Source organism: Peromyscus leucopus, chromosome 1 (assembly GCF_004664715.2).
Source record: "Peromyscus leucopus breed LL Stock chromosome 1, UCI_PerLeu_2.1, whole genome shotgun sequence".
Taxonomy (NCBI): Eukaryota; Metazoa; Chordata; class Mammalia; order Rodentia; family Cricetidae; genus Peromyscus; species Peromyscus leucopus.
Window position 1 is genome coordinate 133,919,464 of NC_051063.1, and position 19,761 is coordinate 133,939,224.

The following is a 19,761-nucleotide window of genomic DNA, read 5'->3' on the forward strand; positions in this document are numbered from 1 at the left end:
CAGATGGTGTTAATTCGAAAGATGAGAAGAGAAAGACCACCAACTCAAGTCTTCATGGCCAAATTAATTCAAGCAAGCAATTAATTAAAGCAATCTTTTTCATTCATGTACACAGGTGGGATTGCCTCCCCCTAAGGTGGGATTTGAAAGGTTATCATTAGAGGGGAGGAAGACAAGTTTTTTATGAAACTTAGGGGTAGGGGGTTTGTAAATGGAAGGTTTGGTGGGAAGATAGCCAGGGTCACAGGAAAAGAACATAGCCATAAGAAGTTAGTCCTAAGTCCCTCCAGAGACAAAGAGATGGTTGCAAGGGTGGGCATAACAATAGGTAGTCACAATAATGTAGCCATAACAACCCTTTAGAAACAAAGGCAGGGTTGCAAAATGGTTATTAACTTTTTAAACAAAGACATGAATGCCATTCCTGGAACAGGCAGTACAGAAACATTTGTAGTTAAGGTTACAGGTGGGGCAGAGCCCACTCCTTAAGAAAGAGAAGTTTAATCAGAAACAGGAATGAACTTTGTCCTTACTGTAAGATGGCTTTTAAGCCTAAAATGGAGGCAGGTTGATTCTTCAGTGACAATTCCGGAAATGACAACGATGGCCAGAAAATCCACCGAATGAGACGTCATATATGCTGACTGTTGAAATTCCCTCTACCTGAGATAACTTTTTGATAAGAATTCATTTCAAGCCTAGTATCTTCCATGTGGAGAGATTGTTATATTGTTTGAATCCACTGGGGAAAGACCGAAGACTTAGACTCAATTCAAATTCAGATTAAATGAATTCATTCTTACTGATAACAGAAGGACAGCAGCCTTTGAGCCAAACAATGCTGAGTGGGCTAAAGGAATGGTTTACGAAGTTGGATATCAAAGGTTTACATTACAATGTCTTATGGAATCCACGGCGGGATGAGAAAGTTGTTTTACTGCCCTCTGTTGTTTCTCTTTCCCATTACAAAGCAATGAATACACCACTTCATCCCAGTACTCTAACAATAGAGGAGTTTACAACAACAGAAAACAAGTAGGTAAATACCTCACAGCAGGATCACCATTATCCTATTCTTCTCTTACCTGCAGACTGCTAGGATCTCATAGGCATTTCAGGGCAAAAGGTCAATGTCCCTTAAGGGATGCCTGGTACCATATTAAGTTTCTTTAGCCATCACACAGGGAATTATGTATAAATGGTTACACAGGTCTGAGCACTCTGGGGGGAGTGTCTGTAATGGCTGGGATAGAGCAGTTTATTTCTGGGCATGCAATAATATAGTGCCATCAGGTTAGGGCTGGCTGTCATGTCCCTACAAGATCACCAAGTACGCTCCTTCTCTGAATGTCTTTCTGACCAGTTTACCAATCGCACACCTTGGAAGTTCCTAACCATCAAGCCAAATCATTGGCTGCAGCTCATGAATCAGTATGTAATCATCTAGCTAAAAATGTGTTACTTAGAAACAAAATTCACATCTATGTGCACTGCACAAACTTCTCCCAACTGTAAAGATGTTCAGTCACTATTGCCATTCACAGATATTCAAGACCTGTTTCCACTGTTCACTTATGAGTGACAGAATTCAGAACTATCTACAAATATGACCCTAGTCTTCTCTTCCTTAGTCATGAAGTCAGAGAGCATACACAATTAGGCCATAGACACATTCCTAGCGCAAGAAGGCTCAGTAGCAGTAGGAATTATAAGGAGTGGGCTAATTTCCTCTTGCAACTTATCTGTGTTTTCAGTACTGGTGCCTCCTTATCAATATTTCAGTATCCAGTTAGGTCCAATAACAGGTTAAGAATTATCTTTCAATGGTTCATTAGTATTTGGCAGATGAAAACAGTGCCTTGCTCCCAAATCTCAAGTGTTTCCACACTGATCCACTCATGGGAGCCTATAAAATACTCTAAATAGCATCCTTATATGCCTTTAGGATTCCTGCCCTAAGTGATAAAGCTTTCGTCCTCTCCTTCCTCCCCTTCATCATCATCTTCTTTGCCTTCATCCTCACCCCCTTCTGCATCATTATTTTGCAAGCTTTTTTCTTCACCACCACCACCACCACCACCACCACCACCACCACCACCACCACCACCACCACCACCACCACCACCACCATCTCCTTCTTCATCATCCATATCAGGAAACAAATAGTACTGCAAAGGATTTGGCCAAATGCCATCTTTGATGACCTCTTTAAACTCATCTGCACCTTCATCAGAACGGTCAGAAAGCCTGGTGAAGTACCTCTCTGGCTCTTTGTGCTGCCTGTTCCTGCTAGTTTCATTCTGTGTTTGACTTGAGCGTTTTTTGTCAAATCCTTTCTAGATTTCCATTTGATTTCAGTGGACTTTGAAGATGGGTCACCACTCTCATTCAGATGAAAACCTTTGGAGAGGACTTTATTTTCAAAGTAAGGATTTCATTAAAATGAAAATCTATGCTGTAGCCTGATGTAATGTCTTCAAATTCTGTCACTTCAATCCTGGTCAAGTAATGCACAATATGCAAATTTCACACATTGTTTTTCGAGAAAATGTGAAGATGAAACTATTGCAAATTTATGAATCTATCATTTATGCAATATGAAAGCCAAATAGAGTTAGCAAGAGAAGACAGGTATTCCTAGGTGAATATAACACAAAATTCCTTAATAAATTATAGCAAATAAAACCCAGCAACATTTAAAATAAATGATAATATAAAATAATCCAGTGAGGCTTACATCAAAAGTACAAGGCTGATTCAACACTTTAAAATGGTGATTCTTTCCATACATCATATCAACACCTGAAAAAGAAAATGGACATATATGTAAACACAGAAACTCCAGTTATATAAAATCAACAGCTAATACCACCCGCAGTGATTAGAAACTCAATGCTTTCCCTAGAAGACCAAAGACAATGATGTAAGTGAAAGAGCAGACACATAGCTATAATTCCGAATGGAAAATCTGGGGATAGAGACCACAAATACTACCACAGTCTGTTTCTGACTAAGGTAAATAATATATGGATCACAGAACAATTGGTTTCAAAAAGTGTTGATAGAAGATGCACCCACATAAAACTGTGAACCTTCACAATCATCTTGCACATATACTCAAAATGGATCAAATTAATTGATACAGTCTCAGAGGCAACAAAAAGGTTGACTCATAGAACATAAACATTGGTAACTTAAAGTTTTCTAAAATATTCTCTGTGTATAATTTAATATTGAGGGAATATAAAAACAAGTTTCATCCTTGGAGAACATATTTCCATAACACATTTACAAGAAAGAACACAAATATAGAAAGTTCAAAAATAACCAAACAATAGAAAACTCCCAGAAGACAGGAATTGAAATAAAGAAAAAAAAAACAATTTAATTATCCAAGGTACTTTCAGCAGGTTCCAGAAATCTTGTCTTAGATCAATTTTCCCAACATTTCCCCACCATCCAAAATGATGGTGTAGCACATTTTTTTCATTAAAGATGGGAGTGGGAGTTATGTAACTGTCTAGCTGGAGCTCAAAAGTCAGCTCACACCTTTACCTTGTGTGTGTGTGTGTGTGTGTGTGTGTGTGTGTGTGTGTGTGTGTGTGTGTGACTATTTCATGTCTGCAGTCTGTGCTGGTCTGTCTCAGATCTTCATTCTGGTTCTGTAGCTCTCTATAGTAGATCCACCTAGGATGTTACATGTTCATTCATCTCATTTTTTTTGAGAATTACTTTTCCTTCCCTGTAAGAAAATAGTAAAACATTTATAACATTTTTAAACTGTTGTAGTTTTAGATACAAACTGCAAATATATTGTTCTATTTATAATTGTGTGTTGTATTAAACAGAGCCTCTTCTGCCTTTGTGTGGCCACTACATTAATCAACAGTTTTTTTTTTTTAATTTTCTGGTATAGGAAAGAAATTCAGCATATAGTTCTGAACTCTGCTACTCCTGGTAGCAGAGTTCAGAACTGCATCTGTTTCTTTCTCCTGGGCTCTTCCCCCTCTGTCTATCTGTCTTTTTCTCTGCTGAAATTTTTTATTGTAGCAAAATCATATACTATAAAATTATAATGCTATTATGATGCTGACAAAAACTGACTGTTAAGTATTTATACTGTCATGAAACAGTTTTTCCTTTCCTTCCTTCCTTCCTTCCTTCCTTCCTTCCTTCCTTCCTTCCTTCCTTCCTTCCTTCCTTCCTTCCTTCCTTCCTCCTCCTCCCTTCCTTCCTTATTTCCTCCTTTCCTTATTTCTTTTCTTCCTTATTTTTCTTTCATTTATTCATTCATTCATTTGTTTCTTCCTTCCTTATTTTGTTCATTCATTCGTTCATCTGTTTGTTCATTTGTTCGTTCCTTATTTCCTTCCTTTCTTATTTTTCCTACCTTATTTCTTCTATCCTTATTTTTCCTTCCTTATTTCCTTCCATTCTTATTTTTCCTTCCTTATTTCCTCCTTTCCTTATTTCTTTTCTTCCTTCCTTATTTCATTGTTCATTCATTTGTTCATTCCTTCCTTCCTGCTTGCGTGCAGTTTCCCCTCCCTCCACTCCTACCAATCCCTCCCCCTGTCCTCATTCACTCCCCCTTCCCCTCAGCAAAGGGCAGGCCTCCAATAGATATCAACAAAACATGGCTTGTCAAGTCACAGTAAACTAAGCATCTCCTGTCCCCACCTATCACAGCTGGGCAAGGAAACTCAGTATGAGGAACCGAACCGAGTCCCCAAAGTAGAGAAAAGAGGCAGAGACAAGCCTGCTCGCAGTGTTAGGATCCACACAAGAAGACCAAGCTACAAAACTGTCACATCTATTCAGAAAGGGCCTAGGTCAGTGCATGCAGACTCCTTGGGTGTGGTTCAGTCTCTGTGAGCCGCTATGAGCCCAGGTTAGTTGATTCTGTGGGTTTCTTGTGGTATCCTTGACCCCTGTGGCTGCGATAATCCTCATCCACCCCTTCCATACTGAAGAGGACCAAGTGTCTTAATAACTAGATAGGTGCCCACATGGTGAGGCCCCAGAGGGTGTAGCGGACTCCAAGAGCAAGAGAGGATATTTTTCAAGTGGGAGAGGAGAGATGAATACTTAGAGCTGGTGGAAGGAAGAAGCAGCTTACGAATTTGAAACCAAATATGATGGGTGGCAGAAACCAGGAGAAACAAATGATCTGTACACATCTTACATGTCAAATCAGCAACTTGAGTCATTTTGAAATGTTAAGACATGGGAACTATAGGGTGAAAGGAAACTGTTGCTGAGTTGATAAGTCAGAGATCCTGAACTAAGTGGTAGGTGCCATTTTTTTAACTGCAAGTACTGGGGTATTAAAGGGAGAAGTGGGGAGCAGAAGATTCTTAGGTCAGATATGAGAAGCTAAAGTTGCCTGAGGTTTTGGAGAGACAGTGGGTATCAAGCCTGGGTTATATATTTGGTGGAGTTTTGTAGTTGAGTGATGACAGGGGTGGTATTTGACTATAGAGAGGTTGTGGGAACCTCATACCTAGAGATTTACCTGAGTGGGCAGTATGGAAAAAGCTGAGTCAGATCGTGTGGTTTGGAGGAGATGGAGGAAGGGAATGGCTGGTGAGCCTGGGATCAAGTGGATGGGGGGTGGCGCAAAAGAAATAGAATCTCTCACTTTGGCTAAGAAGTCCTTTTCCAGCAAGCAACAGGAAAGGACAGGCTGGCACCATTAGGAAGGAACGTGTAAGAGGGATACCATTAAAGATATACAGGTAAGTGGTGGAGTTTGGTGAGCCTGGCAACGCTGTCCCCTTACTCCAACACTAGAGGAATGAGGAGAGGCAGATTCCCAGAACTCCACTGGGACTGAAGAAGTGGGCTTGGTATCCAGAAAGAAGGAGGTGGGTTACCCTGATACTGTGATAACTACATGTGGCTCCCTATCTGAGATGGCAGTGTTCAGGCCATGGGAGCCCAGGCCCCCTCAGTCACTCATGGCCACACCAAGTTGATCAGATGAAAGACAATTTGGGCTTGATATCCTCATGCCTTGAGGGACATGGGGACAATCAACACCCCAATGCCCTTCTTGAAGGCACCTTGGACATAGTCTTGGTGGCTTACAAGGGTTCAGATAGGCTTGGCCAAGTGACCCTCCTGACCGCATTTGAAACCAGGAAACAGAGAAGGGCTTTAGGAAACCATGGAGCCTAAAATTTTGCTTTGGCTGGCTGAGAAGCCTAAGCCATCATCAGGTATTTTTGTTTAGTGGCTTTTTTCATCTTTCCCATGGCTTACCTTGAAGGCCACAGTAAAGTCTTTCACCTGTGGATCTAGGGGTCCTCTCTTTAGATGATTACATTTTGCTCAAGTATCAGTGAAAATCTGTGAGAAAAAGTAGGTCATAAAAAGTTTGTTACCATCTGGGGTCTCAGAATCCTGATTGGTATATTGTAAGGGCCTTTGTAAGGCAGTCTAGGAATTGAGATGGGTTTTCATGCCTTTCCTGCATGTCTCCTTGGACTTTTTCATAATTTGCAGCCTTAAGGGTGGTCTTGTGGATATCAGCGAGGAGGCAAGTTAAAAAACCATTCCTAGCTAGGATGTCCCCTGGGATATTGTAATCTCTTTCAGGGTCCTGGTCATGGACTGTCGTGGCCTCAGCTGGTGGCTGTCATCAGTTTGGTGTATTTTATCTGCATGAGCCCTAGCCTGCTCCCAGACTCTCGTACACTCCTTTGGGAGAAGATTGTTAGTGAGAATAATATAAACATCACCAAAGACGAGGTTGTATGTTTGGGTAACATATTGGATATCCAATTGGTTTTCATATAGAAAGGCCTTATACTTGGTAGTCAGTTACTCTGTTTTAATGACATACTCAGCGCTGACTGGGTGGGCAGCCTGTTGCTGAGGAGGGACAAAGGGAAACCAGAGAGGCTAGGGAGAAAGAGAAGGGACTACTGATTTAGGATGATAAGGAAAAAGGTCCTAAATAATATTAATACCTAGGGTGATGTTAGGCAGCCATTTGGATTGATTATCTAAGGATTTTGAGGGCAAATTTGATTGCAAAGGTGGATAAGTTTAGGGTTCTTTATCTTGGTTGCCAAGTACAGAGTCTGAAGATTTCTAAGAGACATCCAAGGGCATTTAGTGCTCAGGGACTGGTGAAATTCTGTGTTCAGTGATTAGCGTGGATTTTGCAGTCTAACTCTGGGCAAGCTCAGGGATTGGTGTTATTTCAAGACATGTCCTGGAGTCAAGTCAGGGTCAGGGTATTTTTTTTCTTGGCCCAGGTCTCAGTCAGTCATCAAACCTCTGGCATTTACTATGCAATGAACCAGAAAATATTGATACTCTACATTGCAAATGAATACTATACAAAACTATCAAACCACAGGTAATATAGCAATTCAACAAGAAGACTCTACAAAAAAACACAAAAAAAAAACAAACAAGATAAAATTGTGGAATTCTGTGAAAAAAAAAGCTGCTAAATCAGATACTGTTAGCAAGTGCTAACAGTTACAAGCAATCCAGCATCAAGGCAACAATATGTATTAAGGACACACTGGCTACACAAGAAATCATCTAAAAAAAAAACCAGCATTGGCACACAGCTTAATCTCACACTAGGAGTGAGACAGAAGGTATGCTGACAGAGAAAAAAATAACTGGAGACAGACAGCTCTTTCAGCTGAAATGTAGAGGTAAAACTAGTGGCTGACTCTGGTTCTTGATCTTTACATTACCCTATTTCTGCTCCAAATTTTATTGCCAACCAATTAGATCGTGTACAAACATTGGTACTATCCCAAGATAAATAACACAAAACTCAGGACCATAAGAAAAAAGATTTCTTTAGGTATGTCTTTAGTAGTGACAACGCTCCACTGAAGGCCAACACCCAAAAAAAGAATAACCATAAGAAGTTAACTAAGAACAATACTAAAAAAAAAAAAAAAAATATCCATAGGAAATTATATAAAAATGTAAACAGTGAAATGTCTAAACAACCAGCTCTAAGCTATGAGTCTCCACAAATATATAAGGCTCCATTGCTGAAGACACATACATATATTGAACACAAAATGAGAGCTGGGCAAATAAATACACCTTACGAGTAGTTCGTGACAAGCATGCACACTATATTCTTCATGTTGACTCCAATCTCTTTGTTCTTTATTGTGTATACAAAAATATTCAGCAATAGATTACATTTAAGGTCATAATCCATTTTTTTAATTTTATTTTTTTTTTTTTTTTTTTTTTTTTTTTTTTTTTTTTACAATATTATTCAGTTCTACATAACAGCCACATATACCCTTGTTCTCCCCTTCCTGCCCCCTCCCTTCCCCCCAGCCCACCCCCCATTCTCACCACCTCCAGATCAAGGCCACCCCCGAGGACTGAAATCGACCTGAGAGACTCAGTCCAGGCAGGTGCAGTCCCCTCCTCCCAGATTGAGCCAAGTGTCCCTGTATAAGTCCCAGGTTTCAAACAACTATCTCATGCAGCGAGCCCAGGACCTGATACCACTAACTAGATGCCTCCAAACAGATCAAGCCAATCAACTGTCTCACCTATTCAGAGGGCCTGATCCAGTTGGGGGCCCCTCAGCCTTTGCTTCATAGTTCATGTGTTTCCATTTGTTTGGCTATTTGTCCCTGTGCTTTATCCAACCTTGGTTTCAACAATTCTCGCTCATATAAACCCTCCTCTTTCTCACTAATTAGACTCCAGCACTCCACCCGGGGCCTAGCCATGGATGTCTGCATCCAGATTCCTCAGTACTTGGATGGGGTTTCTGCCACAACTATTAGGGTGTTTGGCCATCCCATGACCAGAGTAGGTCAGTCCCGGCTGTCTCTCGGCCATTGCCAGCAGTCTTTTGTGGGGGTATCTTTGTGGATTTCTGTGGACCTCTTTAGCATTTTGTTTCTTCCTTTTTTCATGTGGTCTTCATTTACCATGGTCTCCTATTCCTTGTTCTCTCTCTCTGTTCTTGATCCAGGTGGAATCTCCTGCTCTCTTTCCCTTGACCCTCATCGATCATTGCTCCCACTCATATCCAGGTTGTTCATGTAGATCTCATCCATTTCTCCGTCATTGGGTCATCCCCGTGTCTTTCTTGGGGTCCAGTTTTCAGGTAGCCTCACTGGTGATGTGAGTAGCAGTCCAGTCATCCTTGTTCCACATCTAGTATCCTCCTATGAGTGAGTACATACCATATTTGTCTTTCTGAGTCTGGGTTACCTCACTCAGGATGATTTTTTCTAGATCCATCCATTTGCCTGCAAACCTCATGATGTCATTGTTTTTCTCTGTTGAGTAGTATTCCATTGTGTATATGTGCCACAATTTATTTATCCATTCGTCAGCTGAAGGGCATCTAGGTTGTTTCCAGGTTTTGGCTATTACAAACAATGCTGATATGAACATAGCTGAGCAAGTGCTCTTGTGGTATGATTGAGCATTTCTTGGGTATATGCCCAAGAGTGGTATAGCTGGATCTTGGGGGAGATTGATTCCCAATTTTCTAAGAAAGCACCATATTGATTTCCAAAGTGGTTGTACAAGCTTGCATTCCCACCAGCAGTGGAGGAGAGTTTCCCGAGTTCCTCATCCTCTCCAGCATAAAGTGTCCTCAGTGTTTTTGATCTTAGCCATTCTGACAGGCGTAAGGTGGTATCTCAGAGTTGTTTTGATTTGCATTCCCTGATGATTAGGGATGTTGAGCAATTCCTTAAATGTCTTTCAGCCATTTGAGTTTCCTCTGTTGAGAATTCTCTGTTTAGTTCTATAGCCCATTTCTTAATTGGACTGTTGGTCGTTTTGATGTCTAATTTCTTGAGTTCCTTATATATTCTGGATATCAGTCCTCTGTCAGATGTGGGGTTGGTGAAGATCTTTTCCCATTCTGTAGGCTGTCACTTTGCCTTGTTGACTGTATCCTTTGCTCTACAAAAGCTTCTCAGTTTCAAGAGGTCCATTGATTGATTGTTTGTCTCAGTGCCTGTGCTACTGGTGTTATATTTAGGAAGTGATCTCCTATGCCAATGCGTTCAAGACTACTTCCTACTTTCTCTTCTAGCAGGTTCAGAGTAGCTGGATTTATGTTGAGGTCCTTGATCCACTTGGACTTAAGTTTTGTGCATGGTGATAGATATGGATCTATTTGCAGCCTTCTACATGTTGATATCCAGTTATGCCAGCACCATTTGTTGAAGATGCTTTCTTTTTCCATTGTACACTTTTGGCTTCTTTGTCAAAATTATATGTTCATAGGTGTGTGGGTTAATGTCAGGGTCTTCAATTCGATTCCATTGGTCCACATGTCGGTTTTTATGCCAATACCAAGCTGTTTTTATTACTGTAGCTCTATAGTAGAGCTTGAGGTCAGGGATCGTGATGCCTCCAGAGGTTGTTTTATTGTACAGGATTCTTTTGGCTATCCTGGGTTTTTTGTTTTTCCATATGAAGTTGAGTATTATTCTTTCCAGGTCTGTGAAGAATTGTGTTGGTATTTGATGGGGATTGCATTGAATCTGTAGATTGCTTTTGGTGAAATTGCCATTTTTACTATGTTGGTCCTGCCTATCCATGAGCATGTGAGATCTTTCCATTTTCTGACATCTTCTTCAATTTCTTTTTTCAGGGACTTAAAGTTCTTGTCATAGAGATCCTTCACTTGCTTGGTTAGTGTTACCCAAGGTATTTTATGTCATTTGTGGCTATTGTAAAGGGTAATGTATCTCTGATTTCATTCTCAGCTTCTTTGTCCATTGTATATAGGAGGGCTACTGATTTTTTTGAGTTGATCTTGTATCCTGCAATGTTGCTGAAGGTGTTTATAAGCTTTATCAGTTCCTGGGTGGAATCTTTGGGGTCACTCAAGTATACTATCATGTCATCTGCAAATAGGGAAAGCTTGACTTATTCCTTTCCAATTTGTATCCCCTTAATCTCCTTATGTTGTCTTATTGCTCTGGCTAGAACTTCAAGTACTATATTGAGTAAGTATGGGGAGAGTGGACAGCCTTGCCTCATTCCTGATTTTAGTGGAATTGCTTTGAGTTTCTCTCCATTTAATTTGATGTTGGCTGTTGGCTTGATGTAAATTGCCTTTATTATGTTTAGGTATGTTCCCTGTATTCCTGATTGCTCCAAGACTTTTATCATGAAGGGGTGTTGAATTTTGTCAAATGACTTTTCTGCCTCTAGTGAGATGATCATGTGGGTTTTTTTTGAGTTTGTTTATATGGTGTATTACATTGATGGACTTTTGTATGTTGAACCACCCTTGCATCCCTGGGATGAAGCCTACTTGATCATGGTGGATAATTGTTCTGATGTGTTCTTGGAGTCTGTTTGCCAGTATTTTATTGAGTATTTTTGCATCAATGTTCATGAGAAAGATTGGTCTGTAGTTCTCTTTCTTTGTTGCATCCTTGCTTGGTTTGGGAATCAGGGTTATTGTAGCCTGATAGAAGAAGTTTGGTAATGTTCCTTCTGTTTCTATTATGTGGAACAATTTAGAGAGTATTGGTATTAACTCTTCTTTGAAGATCTGGTAGAATTCTGCACTGAAACCATCTGGTCCTGGGCTTTTTTTGGTTGGGAGACTTTTAATGACTGTTTCTATTTCCTTAGGGGTTATTGGACTGTTTAAATAGTTTATCTGGTCTTGATTTAACTTAGGTATGTGGTACCTATCCAGAAAAATGTTCATTTCTTTTAGGTTTTCCAGTTTTGTGGAGTAGAGGTTTTTGAAATATGACCTGATAATTCTTTGGATTTCCTCAATGTCTGTTGTTATGTCCCCTTTTCATTTCTGATTTTGTTGATTTGGATTCTCTCTCTCTGTCTTTTGGTTAGTTTGGATAAGGGCTTGTCTATCTTGTTGATTTTCTCAAAGAACCAACTCTTTGTTTCATTATTTTTTTGTATTATTCTCTTAGTTTCTAATTTATTAATTTCACCTCTCACTTTGATAATTTCCTGGCGTCTATTCTTCCTGGGAGACTTTGCTTCTTCTTGTTCTAGAGCTTTCAGGTATGCTGTTAAGTCACTAGTGTGAGATTTCTCCAACTTCTTTATGTGGGCATTTAGTGCTATGAATTTCCCTCTTAGCACTGCTTTCATAGTGTCCCATAAGTTTGGGTATGTGGTGTCTTCAATTTCGTTGATCTCTAGGAAGTCTTTAATTTCTTTTTTATTTCTTCCTTAACCCATTGGGGATTCAGTTGAGCATTATTCAGTTTCCATGAGATTGTAGGTTTTCTGTAGTTTTTGTTGTTGAAATCTAACTTTAAACCATGGTGGTCTGATAGAACACAGGAGGTTATTCCAATTGTTTTGTATCTGTTGAGATTTGCTTTGTGGCCAAGTATGTGGTCAATTTTAGAGAAAGTTCAATGGGGTGCTGAGAAGAAGGTATATTCTTTCTTGTTAGGATGGAATGTTCTGTAGATATCTATTAGGTCCAATTGGGTCATGACATCAGTTAAGTCCTTTATTTCTCTGTTAAGTTTCGATTTGGGAGATCTGTCCAGTGGTGAAAGTGGGGTGTTGAGATCTCCCACTATTAATGTGTGGGGTTTCATATGTGATTTAAGCTTTAGTAATGTTTCTTTTACATATATGGGTGGCCTGTTTGGGGCATAAATGTTCAGAATTGAAACTTCATCTTGGTGGATCTTTCCTGTGATGAGTATGTAATGCCCTTCTTGATCTCTTTTGATTGATTTTAGTTTGAAGTCTATTTTGTTGGATATCAGGATGGCTACACCCGCTTGTTTCTTAAGACCATTTGATTGGAAAGTCTTTTCCCAGCCTTTTGTTCTTAGGTAGTGTCTGTCTTTGAATTTGAGATGTGTTTCTTGTATGCAGCAGAAAGATGGGTCCTGCTTTCGTATCCATTCTGTAAGCCTATGTCTTTTTATAGGTGAACTAAGTCCATTGATATTAAGGGATATTAATGACCAGTAATTGTTCATCCCTGTTATTTTTGGTGGTAGCGTGTGTGTACTTCTCTTCTTTGGGGTTTACTGCTGTGGCTTTATCTATTGCATGTGTTTTCGAGAGTGTATCTGACTTCCTTCGGTTGGAATTTTCCTTCTAGTGCTTTCTGTAGGGCTGGATTTTTGGATAAGTATTGTTTGAATCTGGCTTTGTCTTGGAATGTCTTGTTCATTCCGTCTATGATGATTGAAAGTTTTGCTGGGTATATTAGTCTGGGCTGACATCCATGGTCTCTTAGTGTCTGTATTACATCTGTCCAGGTCCTTCTGGCTTTCAAAGTCTCCATTGAGTAATCGTGTGTTATTCTGATGGGTTTGCCTTTAGAGGTCACTTGGCCTTTTTCCTTTGCTGCTCTTAATATTCTTTCTTTATTCTGTACATTTAGTTGTTTAATTATTATGTGTCGAGGGGACTTTTTTTGGCGGTCTAGTCTGTTTGGTGCTCTATAGGCTTTCTGTATCTTCATAGGCAACTTCTTTAAGTTGGGAAAGTTTTCTTCTATGATTTTGTTGAATATATTTTCTGTGCCTTTGAGTTGGTATTCTTCACCTTCTTCTATCCCTATTATTCTTAGGTTTGATCTTTTCATGGTGTAGCAAATTTCTTGAACATTTTGGTTCATGACTTTGTTGGCTTTAGTGTTTGTTTTCTTTGACTGATGAATCTATGTCTTGTACTGTATCTTCAATGCCAGAGATCCTCTCTTCCATCTCTTGCATTCTGTTGGTTATACTTGCATCTGAAGTTCCTGATCATTTACTCAGATTTTCTATTTCCAGCATTCCCTCTGCTTGTGTCTTCTTCATTTTTTCCATTTCCCTTTTCAGGTCTTGGACTGTTTCTTTTATTTGTTTCATTGCTTTTTCATGGTTTTCTTTCAGTACTTTATTGTTTTCTTCCAGTACTTTATTGTTTTCTTCCAATTTGTTTGCCCTTTCCTCTAGTTGTTTACAGCATTCTTCCAATTTTTTTGTCTTTTCCTCTACACAATCCTCTCTCTAACTTCTTCATGATGTTATTCATAAGGCTGTTTTCTTTCTTCTTCTTCTTCTTCTTCTTCTTCTTCTTCTTCTTCTTCTTCTTCTTCCAATTTTTGATGTTGAGGTCTAGATGTTGGAGGAGGGCTACGTTCTGGTGATGCTGTATTGCTCTTCATTTTGTTGTATGTACTTCTTCCTTGATGTCTGCCCATCTCCTTATGGTTCGTTCTTGGCCTTATCAGTGCACTTGTTTCAGACAGAGCTGACAGATTCAGCAATTCTCTCTCTCTTGTCCAGATGGGAGCTCCCTTTTCCAAATGGGAACTCCGGGGCAGAATTGAAGCTCTTATCTGGATGGGAAACTGGGGCAGGATGGGAACTTTTGTCCAGACAGGAAGTCAGTGGTAGGATGGGCGCTCTTATCCTGAAGGAAGTCCAGGGCAGGATGTGCGCTCTTGTCCAGAAGGGGAGTCCAGGTCAGGATGTGAGCTTTTGTCCAGAAGGGAAGTCCAGGGCAGGATGGGAGCCCTCTCTGGTCCAGAAGGGAAGTTGGGGGCAGAATGGGAGCTGGGGGCTGGACTCTAAGTCTCAGGAAGTGGCTGGGGTCTCGGGCAGATGGTTGTGGGGGCAGGGCGTGGAGATTGCAGGGGCTGCCGGGGGCTTGGACAAGGGGATCCTTTGTGGTGGGGCTAGAAGGGGACCTGCCTGGTGGCCAGAACCTGGGGCCAAGTTGGGCAGGTGTTCCCAGGAGTGGCTGGAGCCCAGGGTTGGGGTCCGTGATGGGCCCGGATACTCACCTCTGGTCCAGAAGGGAAGGATGGGAGCTGGGGGGTCGGTCTCTAAGTGTCAGGAAGTGCCACAATCCATTTCTTAAGTAAAAGATAAAAACCAGAGTCATCCTAACCACTCACATGCAGTAAATCTCAACTTCCTAACTGGTGGTTTATAACCTTGCAGCTGCAAATATAGAACAAGTCATTTTTGTTATCTATCTAGAGAGATAACCTTATAAAGGTTTTTAAAGGAGTTACAAAACTGAACTACCGAGGAGTCTGGAAAAAATAAGGAAATTGTGTACTACATCCTAGATTTCTAAGTGTAATAATCATTCTAAACTAACATTTTGTGATTAACAGAAATGCTTGGCTTTCTCAGATTTGGAGTGTTGAGAGAGAGAGAGAGAGAGAGAGAGAGAGAGAGAGAGAGAGAGAGAGAGAGAGAGAGGTGTCATAAATGCTTTGGTTGGAACTCAAGATTACCTTGAATCTCTTACTATGAGTCCACTTGGCACTTTCGAGGACACAGTGACACTAAAGGCATTTTAAACCTTAAAAAATGTTTTTCTGTCTTGTGTGTAATTGTAGACCATAAAAAGGAAACTTGCAACTCTTTCTCAGGTCTATGAAGTCAGATTATTCTCTGTAGCCCTGGTCAGTTGGAAATTCTTACCCCATGATGTAGCTGAATAAAAGCTGTTTTTGTCTCTAGACCTCGATTAATTACACCCTGTCAGGTACAAACTTCCCAACACAACACAAAAAAAAAAACAGTTAGTTGGCTGAACTTTGAGTTTTCAGGTTACATATCTGTATCATAAAACTGAGATTAGGAATTTGTGCAAAGAATTAATCATGGTCCTATGTTATCAGCCAGACCCAGCAAGAGATGTAGGAATTAGGTTGCTTTGCACCTTTAACCCTGGTTCAACAAATCAGAGAGTTTACTATAATGTCCTTTTGAACTGGATTGCTTTTACTGAGAATGATTTATCTTAAAAACCATTGGCAAGGCACCTGGTCTAATCTAAAGCTACTTTGAAGAGTTATATCAACTAATAGTGTACAGCTATCCTGGCAGCTGGGGAAATTCAACAATTTCCTATGCCAACCTGAGCTATGATCTAAAACAGTCATCTTTCTGACAATTACAGAAGTAAGTGCCCATAGATCAAGATGTAGTCGTGAGATAGACAAAGCACAATATAGGTAGTGGGGAACCCCCCACATATAAATACATCATATCAGATACCAGAGAAGACCACGTAACAGCAACAATGTAAAGCTACAGCATAAGCAAAAAACATTCTGAAGTCTTTAGCCTTGTGGCTTTGCCTAACAGGGTTTCCCATCAGAGAGTGTTTCTTCTCATGGGATAACACCTGCACTTCAATTGCTATCTGTTGTTTGTCTGACATGACTATGACCACTGGCAGGATAGGCCATGGACCTAGAACAAAACCTTCTGCTAAAGGTTTGTAGTGATAAAATGACTCTAAGGACATTCTGCTGTACTCTTAGAGTAGTGTCTTACTCACTCATCCTTAAGAATCTTCCTCATGTTGTATATGGAAATAAACACAAAGTCCAGCAACAGGACAATTGAGAGACCTTGGAACACTCAATCCTAAATGGGTTGTCCTCATCATATCTCTTCCATTAGGGGTCAGTGGAATATGCAGAAGAGGAGGCAGAAGGATTATATTAGTCAGGAAGGATGGAAGACATCAAGGAAATAGTGTCTCAGACACTGCAAGACTGATGGACATATGACCTCATACATACTGAAGCAGAATGCTCATGACTTGCTGAGGTGCCAGCTAGATGGTATCCCAGTGCTGACAGGGGAACCAGAAAGAAGATCTCTTCTTTGACTCAGAAGCTTTCAGCAACTAACAACTTCTTGCAAAGATAAAATCAGTTTTCTCCAATGGAGTGTTAAGGGTATACAAAGCACATAAAGGGCAGCCCCCATGTCCACCAGTAGATGGCCAACACAAAAATGAACTCAGTTGTGTTTTGGAGATGCCATGTTTAATAATTTTTGCACATCTTTTTCTATATGTGTCTTTTGCTTAAATATTATGGTTTCCAATTATGTTTTTATGAGTTTGTGAGTGTGCAAGTGTGTGTCTCTCTGAGTGTGTATGTTTTTCTCATGCATTTTCTTTGGTTTTTTTTCAGTTTTCTATTCTAGTATGATTTTTTTTATTTGCCTGATGGATTTATAAAGAAGAAGAATGAAAGCATGTTGTTAGGTGGTTGGGGAATGCAGAGGATCTGGGTGGAGATGAGGGAGGGGAAACAATGACCAGAATATAGTATGAGGGAAACTTTCATTAAAAAGAAAGTCACTTTTTGAAAAGTATGAAGGTAAACAAAGATAATGGCAAACTAATTTTAAGATCACATCAAAATGATCACATGTTGTCACCAAATTGGCTTCATCCCAGAATGTAAGGAGAGAATACAGTATATAAATCAACAAATATTGAGATTCTACCCATGCCCCCTCACCAAACCATCCCCTGCCACACCAGTGATCATCAGAACCATATGCCCACTCTGTACCAATTTGGAACAGGTAAGGCCCCGATCTCTGGACTGGGCAGACCAGATCTGTAGTCCCTTGGCCCCTCCCCCAACCAGTGCAGCCCCAGAGACTGAGCAGTAGCTTCTTCCTCTGCCTCCTCAACAAAGCAACCATCCCCTGAGGCACCAGTGACCACAGGAGCTATAAGCCTACCCTGCACCTACTGGGAACAGTGACCAGCAGAGCTATACACCCTCTTCTGGACCGATGGGGAAGAATAACAACCACAGGAGCCAGAGGTTCCACCAATTGGAAAAAGAGTGACCTATAGCCCCACCTCTTCAGATTAAGGGGAGAAATGGATAGAAAGCAGTGTAAGAACACTTTAAACCACATAAAGAGCAATGTGGTACCACCAGAACCTAAAAATTCTACAGCAGCAAGACCTGAACATCCCAAAGCAGATGAACCAGGAGAAAATGACCTTGAAAACAACTTTATGAAGATGATAGAGGGTCTAAAAGAGGAAATGAAAAATTCACATAAAGAAATGGAGGAAAAGACAAACAAAAATTGGAAGAAATCAAAAAATCTCTTAAAAAGGTCAAGAAACCCAAGAAAAAAACAAACAGGTGAAGCAAACAGTTCAAGACCTGACAATTGAAATAGAAACAATAAAGAAAGGACAAATTGAGGGAATTTAGAAAAGGGAAAATCTGAGTAAATGAACAGAAATTACAGAGGCAAGCATAACCAACAGAATACAAGAAATGGAAAGAGAAATTCAGGCATGAGGATACAATAGAGGAAATAGTTTCATCAGTCAAAGAAAAGGTTAAATACAGCAAAATTTTAACATCCAGGAAATCTGGGACACCATAAAATGACCAAATCTAAGAATAATAGGGATAGAAGAAGGAGAAGGATTCCAACTCAAAGTCATAGAAAATATATTCAACAAAATTATAGAAGAAAACTTTCTCAACCTAAAGTAAGATATGCCTATGAAGGTACAAGAAGCTTACAGAACATGAAATAGACTCAACCACAAAAAGTTCTCTCATCACATAATAGTTAAAACATTAAACATACAGAATAAAGAAAAAAATATTAAGAGCTGCAACAGAAAAACACCAATAGACTTATAAAGGCAGACCCATCAGAATAATACCCAATTTCTCAATGGAGACTTTGAAATCCAGAAGGTCCTAGACAGATGTAATGCAGACACTAAGAGACCATGGATGCCATCCCAGACTACTATAACCCAGCTAAACTTTCAATCACCATAGACGGAGTGAAGAAGACATTCCAAGACAAAACCAGATTTAAATTATACCTATCCACAAATTCAGCCCTACAGAAAGCACTAGAAGGAAAATTCCAACCTAAGGAAGTCAGATAAATCCACAAAAATACAGGTAATAGATAACCCTGTGGCAGTAATTCCCAAAGATGATAAATACACACACACTACCACCAAAAGATAACAGGAATTAACAATCACTGGTCATTTATATCCCTTAATATCAATGAACTTAATTCACTTATAAAAAAAACACAGGCTAACAGAATGGATATGAAATCAGGACCCATCCTTCTGCTGCAGACAAGAAACACACCTCAACTTCAAAGACAGATAATACCTTAGAGTAAAAGGCTGGGATAAGACTTTCCAAACAAATGGACTTAAGAAGCAATCTGGTATAGCTGTCCTAATATCTAATAAAATAGACTTCAAACTAAAATCAATCAAAAGAGAATGAGAAGGACTTTACATGCTCATCACAGGAAAGATCCACCAAGACGAAGTTTCAATTCTGAAAATTCATGCCCCAAACACAAGGGCACCCACATATGTAAAAGAAACATTACTAAAGCTTAAATTACACATAAAACCCCACATATTAATAGTGGGAGACTTCAACACCCTATTCTCACCACTGGACAGATCTGCCAGATTGAAACTTGATAGAGAAATAAAGTACCTAACAATGTTATGACTCAAATGGACTTAATAGATATCTACAGAACATTCCACCCCAACAAAAAAGAATATACCTTCTCAGCACCTCATGGAACCTTCTCTAAAATTGACAGATAAAAAACAATTGGAGTTACCTCCTGCATTCTATTGGACCACCATGGCTTAAAGTTAGATTTCCACAACTACAAAAATTACAGAGAGCCTACAATCTCTAAGTCTTCTTGCATCAGGGAATTTGGTTGATTATCTTGTATGGGTAGTATGTGCTTGTAAAAAAGATCTTTGTTCACCCGCAGAGTTAGACGGGCACGGCGGAGGCGACAGGCAGAGGCAGGTAGGCCTGGCAGTGGCTGGCAGAGACAGCAGGCCCGGTGGCAGCAGCAGCGGCGGCCCACAGAGGTAGACAGGTGCGGTGCTGGCGGACAGAGACAAACAGGCCCGGCGGTAGCCGGCAGAGGCAGGTAGGCCTGGCGGCGGCAGCGGCCCACAGAA

The 19,761-nt window shown here is 40.2% G+C and overlaps 1 pseudogene; it reads right to left on the minus strand.

The window, feature by feature from the left end:
• Nucleotides 1-1,955: 1,955 nt before the first annotated feature.
• Nucleotides 1,956-17,305, minus strand: LOC114689018 (annotated as a pseudogene).
• Between the last annotated feature and the right edge of the window lie 2,456 nt (nt 17,306-19,761).